The 12,165-nt window shown below is 47.8% G+C and overlaps 1 protein-coding gene across 2 annotated transcripts in view; it reads right to left on the reverse strand.

The window, feature by feature from the left end:
- Positions 1-12,165, reverse strand: part of pax7b (paired box 7b) — a 54,578-nt gene that overhangs the window by 5,099 nt on the left and 37,314 nt on the right. The window lies entirely within an intron of this gene.

Below are 12,165 nucleotides of genomic sequence, written 5' to 3' on the forward strand. Positions count from 1 at the left end.
TAGACTCCGTCCCAGGGGTCCAAGCTTTTGCCACACAAACTCAAGCCTCTCTACAGAGGCCTCCAGAGGCAGCGAGGAGGGGTGAGGAAGGGGTGAGGGTGAGGGTGGGGTGGGGTGGGGCAAGGGGGGTGGTTCTGGGGGTAAATGGGGCTGGTTGCTGTGCTGCGTGTGGTGCCAGGAACTCGTGTCCTCGGGCCCTGTACATAACAAGCTCTTAGGGAGAGTTTAATCGCAGGCCCACAGCCACCGGCCTCATGAATGATTAAAAACAGGGACTCTAAATAATACAGGCGTCAGCGTCAGACGCCCCGAGAGATCGGATCAGACACAGCGAGATGTCTTCTGTCACTCTGCTGCGCCTCTGTGTGTCTGTCTGTCTGTGTGTGTGTGTGTGTGTGTGTGTGTGTGTGTGTGTGTGTGTGTGTGTTTATTTAACATGCCTCAACACCCAACGGAGCAATTCATGTAAATGCAGTTTTTACTCAAGTCCTCAGTGTCTGGACAGGTTGGGGCATTATTTTGGCGATTAAGTGTCTCAACCATTTTATCTGATAAGAACATGAAAAATGCATGCCATGTGAAATAAACACAATTTAACAATAAATAACAACACACTTAAACTAAACAAATAAACACTTTCACAATAACTATATTAAAATATATAATTATGGTATTATGGTAATCTGGGCTATATACATAGCTCTGTGCTATATACATCAGATTCCTTTTACAAGTCAGTTAAAAGCAAGCCGCTAAGAATACAGTCATGTGAAGAGGACCTCCATAAAGCTGAGAGGGCCTCCCCATATAAGAGCAGAGGTAAAACACAGTGCAGGACGGGGGTGGACGGGGGGGTGGAAAAGGGGTCAAGTGAAGCTGGCGGGGGGGCGGCTGAAGAATGGAGATGCCGCGGAGCGAGCGAGCGAGCGTCCCTGTCTGCCACATGCTGCCCGGCCCGTCCGCACACAGAGCCGCGCGCAGCGTCCTCCCCAACATCAGGTTCACGTTGTGTCTCGCTACGCCCCACCGCCCTTTGCCCCCGCTGCCAGCGCCCCGGCTGCTAAACCAATTAGCCTGTCAAGGAGAGAGCGCCTGGCCAGAGGAGAGGGGGCTGGAATCAACCCCACATGCAAGGCCTGGTCCCCCCCACACACACACGCAGAGAAAAACTACCTCCACGTTTTAATAAACACAGCGCCCGTAGCTTTCAACTCAGCTCTCTCTGGCTGACCATGGCCTGACTGTGGGCCAACGGCAAAACGTGACTTTAAGACATGAAGTAGGAACGCAGCATATTAGGCTTGTAAAGAAGACCATACTCATTTGAATAGGCAGATAAACATAATTGAATTTCGCTTCATTCATCTCCACAAAATCCGCCGCACACAAGCAGGAAGAACATTTAGAGAGAGAGAAAAAAAAACAATAATAAAATAAAGAAATGGCATCTGACTTGTCCCATACGTTAATTCTATAAGCATGTTGGGGAAATCCCCCTGCCACCCGCCCCATGTTGAGGGGCCACTTTCATTGGGAGCGCGCGTGACGCCTGAGAGCGTCCATCCGTACACCACGGCAGGACAGGCCCCAGCCCCAGCCCCGGCCCCGGCCCCGGCCCCGTACTTCCTCTGATTAAGGTGGGGTGAGAGGGAGGAAAGGGGGCCAGAGCACACAAGCGCTCGTTGTGCGGACGCTGCTCGCTGGGCTATGACAGTGGACACGGGGCGGTGGGTCTGCCGAGGCCTGCAGTGACTGCCCGCTCCCTCATCAGGGGGGGGCTCTGAGCAAGCAGCTGGAGGGAAGGCAGATTTAACAGGCAGTTAATTGAGCCTTGATTGTATTCAGCGCTTCTCTTTTTTTTCTCCCCCTCTCCCTCTCTCTCTCTCTCTCTCTCCCTCTCTGTCTCTCCTTTTCTCTCCACGTCGTCTGCCTGTTAAATTAAACGCCCACAATAGGACCTGTGCTAAATCTAGACACACCAGTGATGAAAAGGCTGCAGTATCTACGCATGCAGTTCTTTAACAGCCACTCTCTCTCTCTCTCTCTCTTTGTTGGTTGGGAGTGTAGCAATTGCTTAAAAATGTATCAGGCCTAGTATCTTGATCTGTGAGCACCCCTTTCTTATGTCTTCTTCTCTTTTTTTGTAAATGAGCCGGATTGAGAGGTGACACTCAATTTGGCGACACAGGACACCACAAAGTGCCTGTAATCCTCTTTGCACACGTATGCGACATTCTTCCGTAATACGAGATCATTTTTTTTTCTTGTTATATCGACACATGTAATGACGTAAAGCTTTTGAGTCCTCGCATGGCGCACCTTTGAGGAGAGTTCAGCGTCTCACCGGGAGCAAGGCTCCAAATCTGATGAGGGGAAGCGCTAACACGAGGGGGTTCCGCGCGACAGAGACCGAGGGAGACGAGGTGAGGGATCGCTGGGTGCCTGACACATCCATTCAGGCTGGCGGTTAAGCGTCCTGTAGCCTCGGCTAAGCCTTTATTGTGCTGAAAGCAGAATTATTCAAATCTTCAAATTTAGCATAACCTTATTGACATCAATTAAAGTGGGCGAATTGAAAATATTCTGACACAGCGAGAGGTAGAGCATGGGTGCCTTTATCTGCGGGGAAGCACGTGGTGGGATATTGTCAACTCAATCCAATCACCGGCGAGCCCCCAGCTATGCGCGGGAACCATCCTCTTCATACCCCCCCAATCCCCCCCCCCCACTCCCCTCATCCCCGGCGCCCAGCCTGCTACAATTAGCCCTTTCAATGGCCCTCAACGCAAACAGTACAATGACCCTCGACAACACTAACAGCACGATGACCCTCAATGCAAACAGCTTAGCTTGACACCATCCCCGCCAACCCTCCCCCATCCTCAAATACAAACGTGTGTGCACACATACACACACACACACACACACACACACACACACACATACACTGAGGAGGGCTGACAGGGCGGGAAATGTATAGAAACCAGGAGCGTGAAGATCGAAACGTCTGGCCCTAATTCAATAACAGCGTAATTCAGTTTCAAGTCTCCTTAGTTTATCCAGCTTTCCTGGTCGACATTAGTGGAGGATACTGAACACAAAACAAAACGTAACAGCGACCCTCGACGTTCACACGTCCCTAACCCACATAACAGCTTGTGTTCTGCTTGAAGACAAAGTGAAGCCAAAATAGGAAACAGGGTATCAGTAAATAAAGTTAGCAATAATATGCCCTAAAGCAAACCACACAACCAACTTAAGACATGGGAGAGAGGTCTCAACCTTGTCTCCGCCCGGAGTAATAATCTATTATTTCCTGCCACACTGCCTACACTGAGCAAAAATCGATATGCCTTCCACATGTGTAACCTTTTTGTATCAGATACGAGTGGTGGGGGGAAGCCAATCACGACGGCTGACAATCAACATCCCCAGGCAAGTGGCGCTGTGTAGCTGAGAGACCGTAGGAGGACAAACCGCTCTGACACGGCTTCACAAACACCCCCTGGTCCAGAACACACTTAACTTTCTCTGGCTCCTTTCAAAATAACTCTCTCTCTCTCTATGTCTCTCTGTCTATCTCTCTCTGTCTCTCGCTCTCTCTCTCTATCCAACAGCTATCCCTCTTCCTCACCCAAGCACTTTCCTCCTCGGCCCCTCTCTCCCTCTCCCTCTCCCTCTCTCTCTATCTCTTTCTTTCTCTCCAACAGCTATCCCACTTCCTCACCCGAGCACTTTCCCCCTCTTCCTCTCTCTCTCCCTTCTCTCTCTCTCTCCCTCAGACATCCTCTCAGTAGCTCAATTTTCATTTGTTGTGAGACTGTGTGTGAGAGCGGCCAGGGTAGATAATGCGAGCCAGGATCCAGTTTAAAGGACATGGCTCCAGGCGTTCCTCCCCTCTCTCCCTCTCCTTTCCCGCTGCAGATAGATTACTTTATAAATAATAATAAAAAGTAATTAATTCCTCCAACTTCAGAGACGTGTGGCCCGAGGCATTCTGAATGTAGAACTGTAAATTGATACAATGTGCATCCTTTTAGATAAATAAACAGAGTCCTCGCAATACAAAAAAAGGCGCCTTTTATACAATCCTAATTTCCTTAACTGTCAAATTATATTTTTTGTCTGCATAAATGTTTGACGTGATTCCACTCTTTGTTGGATTTCTTTGCTTTTTCCCCCCAAACAGAGCTCTGTTTTTTCTCAGCTGGAACAGAGCAGAAATGTTATGTGACTGCAATGACAATGATTTAATAGTTCCTTCTCAGTAACAGGGGGAAATTGGGGAACTAATTTCACAGAACTGGAACTAAAGCTTCACATGGAGGAAAGGCTAATGATGCTACACTTTAGTCAAAATATGATATTTTAGGAGGGGATTTGGATTTTCTCCTTTACATCAACGCCACATCATGCAATGTCATTTTATGCTTCGACAAATACAGAATAGTTTCCTTTTTGCAAATAACACATTTACATATTGCTAAGGGATCCTCAGAGGAGACGACCCTTTTGAGGTGAAGCGAAGCCCGTGATACTTGCAGTGAGCAAAATAAACACCCATCTCCATTCTAAGACCTGTCCCCTCGCCCTCATTCATCCAGGCTGGCGCCCTGCTGAGATTTAGAGGACACTGGCAGCCATGATAATACAGGGGCAGAGAGAGAGAGAGGGAGAGAGAGAGAGAGAGAGAGAGAGGGAGAGGGAAACTCAGGCCTCTTGGTGACACAAAGCAAATCCTCCCTGTCCACCTGCTCCCACTCCCCTCTCTCTGTCTCTGTCTACTCACGTAGCTTATACTGGTATAGATACTCACTGCTGAGAGAGAGAGAGAGAGAAAGAAGAGAGAGAGAGAGAGAGAGAGAGAGAGAGAGAGAGAAAGAAGAGACGAGTGGGATGGTATGATGAGAGAGGGGGGGTCGTGGGATTGAGTGGGCCTGGGGGCCAGCCTGCCTGCAGAGCAGATAGGACACCCCTCTGTTCGCTTCCCAGCTCCAGTGCCCCCCTTACCAAACACACACACACACACACACACACACACACACACACACACACACACAAGCATGCACACACTCCCCACTTAATCTGCCCGAGACTGGATTAGCCTCCATGTCAAAGACTGCCTCTCGTTTCGCCACCATCACACACACACACACACACACACGCACACACCCATGCACACACACACATAATGCTAAAGCGTCCGGATGCCTTAAACCGTCAGTAAAGGTCACCTGGAAAACGATCTGGTGCAAATGTCACAAGGTTATCCCAGTGGCACAGAGTGATAGCTCTCAACCTGGCTGATCATCAGACATGATAAAGCAAAGACTTTGCCATTGTTCACTATGTGATTTCCCTCTCTCCCCTGAAGGTGGGATGAGATCTACATAGCTAAATAAATGCCAGAGAGAGAGATGGGAAAATATATATATAACACTTTTCCAGAAAATATATCGGATTTGGGGATTAAAACACATAACAATATGTCACTGACTGACAGGCACATGGAAATAACTCTGTGAGACACACAATGTTGATTTTCGGTCGATTTTCTGATGCAATGCTATCGTAATTAAAGGAAGAGATAATGACGTTCTCCTGCAAGCAGATGCAGTTTTGTCAGAGACAGTAATCCTGCAGAAAATCCTGACTCCCCCGTCTACCAAAAAAAAAAAATTGCAGAAAAATAACAGTGTCAAGAGAAAGGATTGTGTGCAAACAAACAAAAACAAAAATGTGTTTATCTTGTGACATTTAAGAGAGAAACATAGTCTCTTCCAGAATATCTGATGCAATTACACTTCCGTTTTATGTAACTGATAATGACATAATTTATCAAGCTGAGATACTTGACGTGCATCAAACACAGTACTCCACCAGTCTGAAGACATTAAATGACATCTGCTAATTTTGACGGCCAGTGTCAAGATACAGACAGCTCTTAAACACCATCACAATTAATGCAATCAACATCAGACACAGGGGCAAAATCATCTTGACAAAATATGACACGCGTCAGATAGCTAAAAAATGATTAGCGGCCAATGCAAAAAAGCAAAACGGCACACGCGACTGCCAAGCTGTCAGTCACAAAGTGCCTTTACGTCATCTCTCCCGATATCCTATTCTTTCAGATCTCAGAGGTGGGCAGTTTCGACAATGCAACAAGCACACACACACACACACACAAAAGGCCCTCATCTGAGAAGACAAAATGGCCATTTTGGAAATAAACGTGATTGCATAAATTCAATTAGCGGGTTTTGTCACGGTTGGAGGTGGCGGTGGGCAATTAGGAGCCCCAGCCAGCTGACAGCGGGGCCCCACCACCCCCACCCCCTCCCCCCACCCCAGCGTAGGGGCGGCCACTCGCTCGGCTCGGCCCGGTTAGCCGGTCGGTGGCCTCGGAGGCAGCCAGCAGATGACGGCGATGATTTCTTCTGCTGGCGTCGTGTCACCGCGTTAATTGGCCGCAGCACATTAATTGAAAGTGAAAACAGCCGTCCACCAGAGACCAGGGAGGATATTGCACAGGAGGGAGAGGGAAATGGGAGAGAGAGAGATGAAGAGAGGGAGGGAGGGAGGGAGGAAGGGAGGGAGGGGGGATGGGGATAGTGTGACACTGAGAAGGGTAGAGTGGTTTGTGATACGGACCCAGTGGAATGGAGGAGGGAGGGAGGGGGAGAGCAGAGAGAGAGAGAGAGAGAGAGAGAGAGAGAGTGGAGCGATTGAGTGAGTGAGGAGAGGAGAGGAGATGAGAGGAGAGGAGAGGAGGAGCTGTGTTTAGGGAGTCTTTAATTGTTTCAAATTAGGCATATGATTGACAGTGACAGGAACTGGGCACTGACAAGCTGGGCGCAGGATGAGAGCGATTAGCGTGCGACCAAACAAGCTGTCACTTCTCACAACGCGTTAGCAATGTGAAATATGTGGGCATATGGCTCTTTGAACCCTCAGCGCAGACCAACCTGCACTTCCTTCCCCGTGCCTTTCATGTGCAGATTGACAGACAAACACACACATACACAGATACACACACAAATCTACACGTTTAAAATTGGATGTGTATATTTGCCCGAGAGAAACGACTATTTACATGCAAATAACTGTACACTGCTGTGCAATTATATTACAGCAAATATCCCATTACCAAACTGACCTTTTCCAAAGAGATGTGATGACACGCAATGAGAGATTACCATTTTTATTCGGGTATTTGCCTGTGATAAATGCAACTAGATGCATCTCAGGGCCTGGATGCACTGAACAGCAACCACCACCTATGGTGCCTCAGCCCCACAGCAGCTTGTAAATGTCCCAAAACTGCGACAAGACCCCCTGCTAACCAAAGGTTAATGCTGTCTATTGGGGCTGGTGCTGCGGAGAGCACCGGGCGCAAACAGCTTATTTTCTAGGAGTAATGTGTGGGAGACGGCGCGGGGGACGGATCCAGGCGGAGGGAGGAAAACAAGCCCTCCGTGCCCTCTCTGCCCTCGGCACTGAGCAAACACTCGCTTCTGACACTCCTCATCGCATCGCACCGCCACCGCCGCTGCCGCCGCCGCCGTCTCTAAATTAAACGTCGGACTTTAATGATTTAGCAAGAATAGATCTCCAGGAGCCAGAGCTGGAGAGAAGTGGATAGAGGCGCTCAAGCCTGTTTCTGGCGTAATGCAAGGTGGATATGGAAAAGGCAGATGGGGTGTTGGGTGGGGGTGGAGGGTGGGGGTGGAGGGGTGTGTGTGTGGATGTGTGTGTGTGTGTGCGTGTGTGTGAGAGAGAGAGTGAGTGTGGAGGGGGCTGGGGGAGGTTTGTTTGCTACAAAACAACGGGGTGCAGCCTCGGTGAGGAATGTCAGGTCAAATTGTTCTTGACAGTGTTAATATCGGCACCTCATAGCGATAATGACATGTAAATAAATAGTGAAATAGCTCTCAGCTGGAGACTGAGAGGAGCTGACTGCTGTTCCAGGCAACCAGCTGGGGACTCTGACACGTCTTATTGGGGAGCCACGGAGGTAGTGAGAGAGAGAGAGAGAGAGAGAGAGAGAGAGAGAGAGAGAGGAGGGGAATGTGACAGTGTCAGAGAAAAGGGAAAAGGAAAAAAAGAGATAGAAATGGAGAGAGAAGTGAAAGTGACAGAGGAGAGATAACAGAATACTGAGAGAGGAACACAAGGAGTGTAAAGTGAGGATAAAGTGACAGAGAGACAGACAGAAAGAAATGGTGGAAGAGAAGAGAAGAGAAGAGAAGAGAAAATGACAGAAACAGAGTGAGAAACAAAGAGAACCTGACCTGAGAGCAGAATACACCTAACAGCATTCCCCTGCAAGCTTTAAAAACATGCACTATGGGGGGAGAGAGAGAGAGAAAGAGAGAGAGAGAGAGAGAGAGAGAGAGAGAGAGAGAGAGAGATAGAGAGAGAGAGAGAGATAGAGGATGAGAATGCGAACGAGAGAGAGCGAGAGGCTCCCGGGCCGCCGTGAATGGCAGTTGTACTTTTGCAAGGCCGGAGTATCAATCACGCCTTCACACCTGTCAGAGTGGCATCTGGAACTAAACGGAAGCACATGCTCCCAGGCCGACCTTCCCACCCGCTGGGTGGGTGGCTGGGGCAGGTTCACGACTCGCCGGCCGCTGGCCTGCTCCCCCTGTGCCTCCCCCTCGTCCTCCCCGCCCGTGTCTCCTCTCCTCTTCTCCTACTATCTCTCCTCTCCTCTCCTCTCCTCTTCTCCTACTATCTCTCTTCTCCTTACCTCTCCTCTCCTCTTCTCCCACTATCTCTCCTCTCCTCTCCTGTCCTCTCCTCTTCTCCTACTATCTCTCTTCTCCTCTCCTCTCCTCTTCTCCTACTATCTCTCTTCTCCTTACCTCTCCTCTCCTCTTCTCCCACTATCTCTCCTCTCCTCTCCTCTCCTCTTCTCCTACTATCTCTCTTCTCTTCTCCTCTCTTCTCCTCTCCTCTCCTCTTCTCCCACTATCTCTCCTCTCCTCTCCTCTTCTCCTACTATCTCTCTTCTCTTCTCCTCTCCTCTCCTCTCCTTTCCTCTCCTCCTCTCCCACTATCTCTCCCATCCACTGACCCTGCTATTCCTCCACTCACCCTCGGCGGTGCTCTGAGGGGGAAGAGCTGGGGCTCCGTGAGGAACACGGATATTATTACAGTGGAATACTGTAAACACTTCAGCCACTCAATGGCCTGGGTGCCTGTGCGTTTGTGTTCAAAGACACACGGGGCCTTTATGCTAATGCTAATCTTTTCATATGACAATATATTAAATATTATTGAAAAAATGACCTCTTATTTCCCAGGGGACATTGAAATGTATATGGCATTATATGACATGATAAAACCCAAAGTGGAATAATTCCTCTCAAATATGAGGGCCCAAAATCCTTATGGAAGAGATCCTGTATGGAAATGTATATATTCATGACTGTTTATGTGTGGTGATGGGCGAGGGAGATACTGTCATAGAGGCCTGGCCTCTTTAGCAGCGCTGTGCTCTTCTCTATCTAACAGCTCTCTCCATTGGGTAGCTCACCCAGCTACTGTATACGTATTGGACTCAGCCAGCCCCTTCTTAAATCCTCATCTTCCAGGATTTACTGAAATTTATATTGGCTGGCTCCGCAAGATAAATGTAAATCGCATTCCCTTATATTTATTATTTATCAGGATGCAACAGCTCACTTTCTCTGCAGAAAATATCTCTCACCCGCACACAAACACTCTTGAATTTAAATAGCATTTTTATTGTCCATTGTAGCCTTTCATCTATGCAAGAGGAATAATGTTTTTTTCCTTGGGAGAGAGAGAGAGATGGTGAGAGAGAGAGAGAGAGGGGAAGAGAGAGGAAGAGAGGATGACGAGATAAGTTGGATGGAGAGAGAGAGAGAGCAAAGCAGTCAATGGAGAAGACATAGAAACAGGAATGGAGGAAGACAGAGAAGGTGCCGTGGAGGTACCAAGACCCAGAACATCTCTACATGGCCAACGGCCTGCAGGAGTTGTGAGGGGAGGAGGGGAGGCAGGTGGCTGGGGTCAAGGGTCTGATGGTTATAAGGGTGGTGGTTGAACATGGAGCACAGGGGAGTGTACTACATACATTATTAGTGTTTCATATATTTATGTTTATATAGTTTTTAGCTACGGTAACATAGTAGTTCAGAGAAGGTATACATGTTAATAGTGTGTGTGTGTGTGTGTGTGTGTGTGTGTGTGTGTGTGTGTGTGTGTGTGTGTTGAGAGCAAAGTTGCCATCTCTTTGATCAACCTATTGATATGTACTTATTCAGTGCATGCATGTCATGGGGTCATTGTCTCAGCTGTCTAATGCTCTGTAATCAAGACACACTACCAGAGACTCAGCATAGCCACAGGTCTGATCTGGTAGATATCAAATGATATAATCCAACCGGATGGAGAGTGACTTTTAAGACCAAGCACCAACTTGCTACAAATTTGCACTTAAGCCATAAGGGAAGGCTATTTAAGTACAGGGGAATGACTTGGATCAAGGCAGCATGTATTTATGCTGTCACTGATTAACACTGTTCAACAATGCATCTAAAAAAATGCATAGCCACTGGCTGTGGACACCACCAGCTGCTAATCACGCACCCAATCTCGATTTGAGTGCATCCTGTTGTGATATACAGTGCTGTCACAAGGAAGAGCAAGGCAACCTCAGCCACCACACCAAGCACCTTTGACTAAACACAAACGCAGGAGCCCTCCAACTTCCACTCAGACAGACAGAGCTGCCGAAAGAAAATAAATAAATTCATGCAGGAATAAACATTCTGCCAGTGGATATGATTTAAATTCCCTGATTTTCTTGGCAGCTTCCAAGCAGGTCTCATCTTTTTTTTTTTCTAAAGCTTCTTACTTTTTAATTCTTGCCAAATTGAAACAGCATCTGTATTTAAGACGAGTTCTAATTAACAAGTATCTCTCTACCCCCCCTCCCCCCCTTGCTCCTGGTGTATGACGGGATGTAAATATATGCATTCATCCTTTTTGATATTTGTTGACGGTGCTACGTGCCAGTTGACATGGTGCCCAGCAAGAGGCTTAATACACAAGTTTTAATAACACGGGAGCCTGCGTGGCAACTCGCTCATTGACATTCAGGTGCACAATGTCTCGTCAAAGGCGCAGGGGGGAGAGAAAAGAGACAGAGAGGAAAGAGAGTGAGAGCCAAACTCAATTTCTCTCTAACCCCTCCTCCCTCTTCCCCCCTAACCCCCCACCACCACCCCACCCCCAACTTCACTTCACCCCCCCCCACCCCATTCCCCCTCTTCTTCCTCCTCCTCCTTCTCCTCAACCCCCCCCCCCCCCCCCCCCTTCATATATTTTCTTTTTTGGCAACCCCTGTGCAGGCTTCTTAAATATAATTCATCCAGTTTAAAGTGGCTGCTGCTGCTGCTAATGGAACTGCAGAGTGAGGTTTCGCTCTCCGCGCTTATCTCTGGCAGACAGTTGTCAGGAATCACCAGCGCGGCCTGCGTTTTGCGCGCTCCGCTCCGCTCCGCTCGGGCAGGCAGGCAGGCCTGGGGATATGGATCAAAGGGAGTGCTGGTGAGCGCTGCTCTGCCTCTGATCCCCCAGTGCTGAAACCCTGCCTAGGCGCACTCCCCTTCTCCCAACATCAAATAGCTAGCCAGAGTTCCTTCATTCCAAAACACAAATCTTCCAACTGCAATAGAGGAAAAAAATATATATACATATTTCTTTCTTTCTGTCTTTTTTTGCCTCATTTTTGGGTTGGTTAGTTTTGTTTATGGTAGTTTTTTATTTTACTTGTTTTGTAAGTTGATGGATTTTATTTATTAGTTTAGTTTTGTCTTTTTTTAATCTTTTTTTGTGCAGGTCTACAAGTTTTATCTCATTCTTGTTGGGTTTCTGCTGTTCCTCTGTGTTATTCTTTAAAACAAGAGAGCTGAGATGAATTTCCAAAATTATTTACGGCTGTGTGGATTTGCGGGATATTCAATTAAGTCATATCCCCTACACTTTAAAAATAAACATGGTTTTAAATTACAGACTGTCTCTATAAAAATAAAAATAAGATGTGCTAAATAATGTTAGCATAATACATCACCTACCATATGTACCGTATAATGTACAATAACCACACTGCAATTGTAACAAATG

The sequence above is a fragment of the Sardina pilchardus genome, chromosome 7 (genome assembly GCF_963854185.1).
Source record: "Sardina pilchardus chromosome 7, fSarPil1.1, whole genome shotgun sequence".
Taxonomy (NCBI): Eukaryota; Metazoa; Chordata; class Actinopteri; order Clupeiformes; family Clupeidae; genus Sardina; species Sardina pilchardus.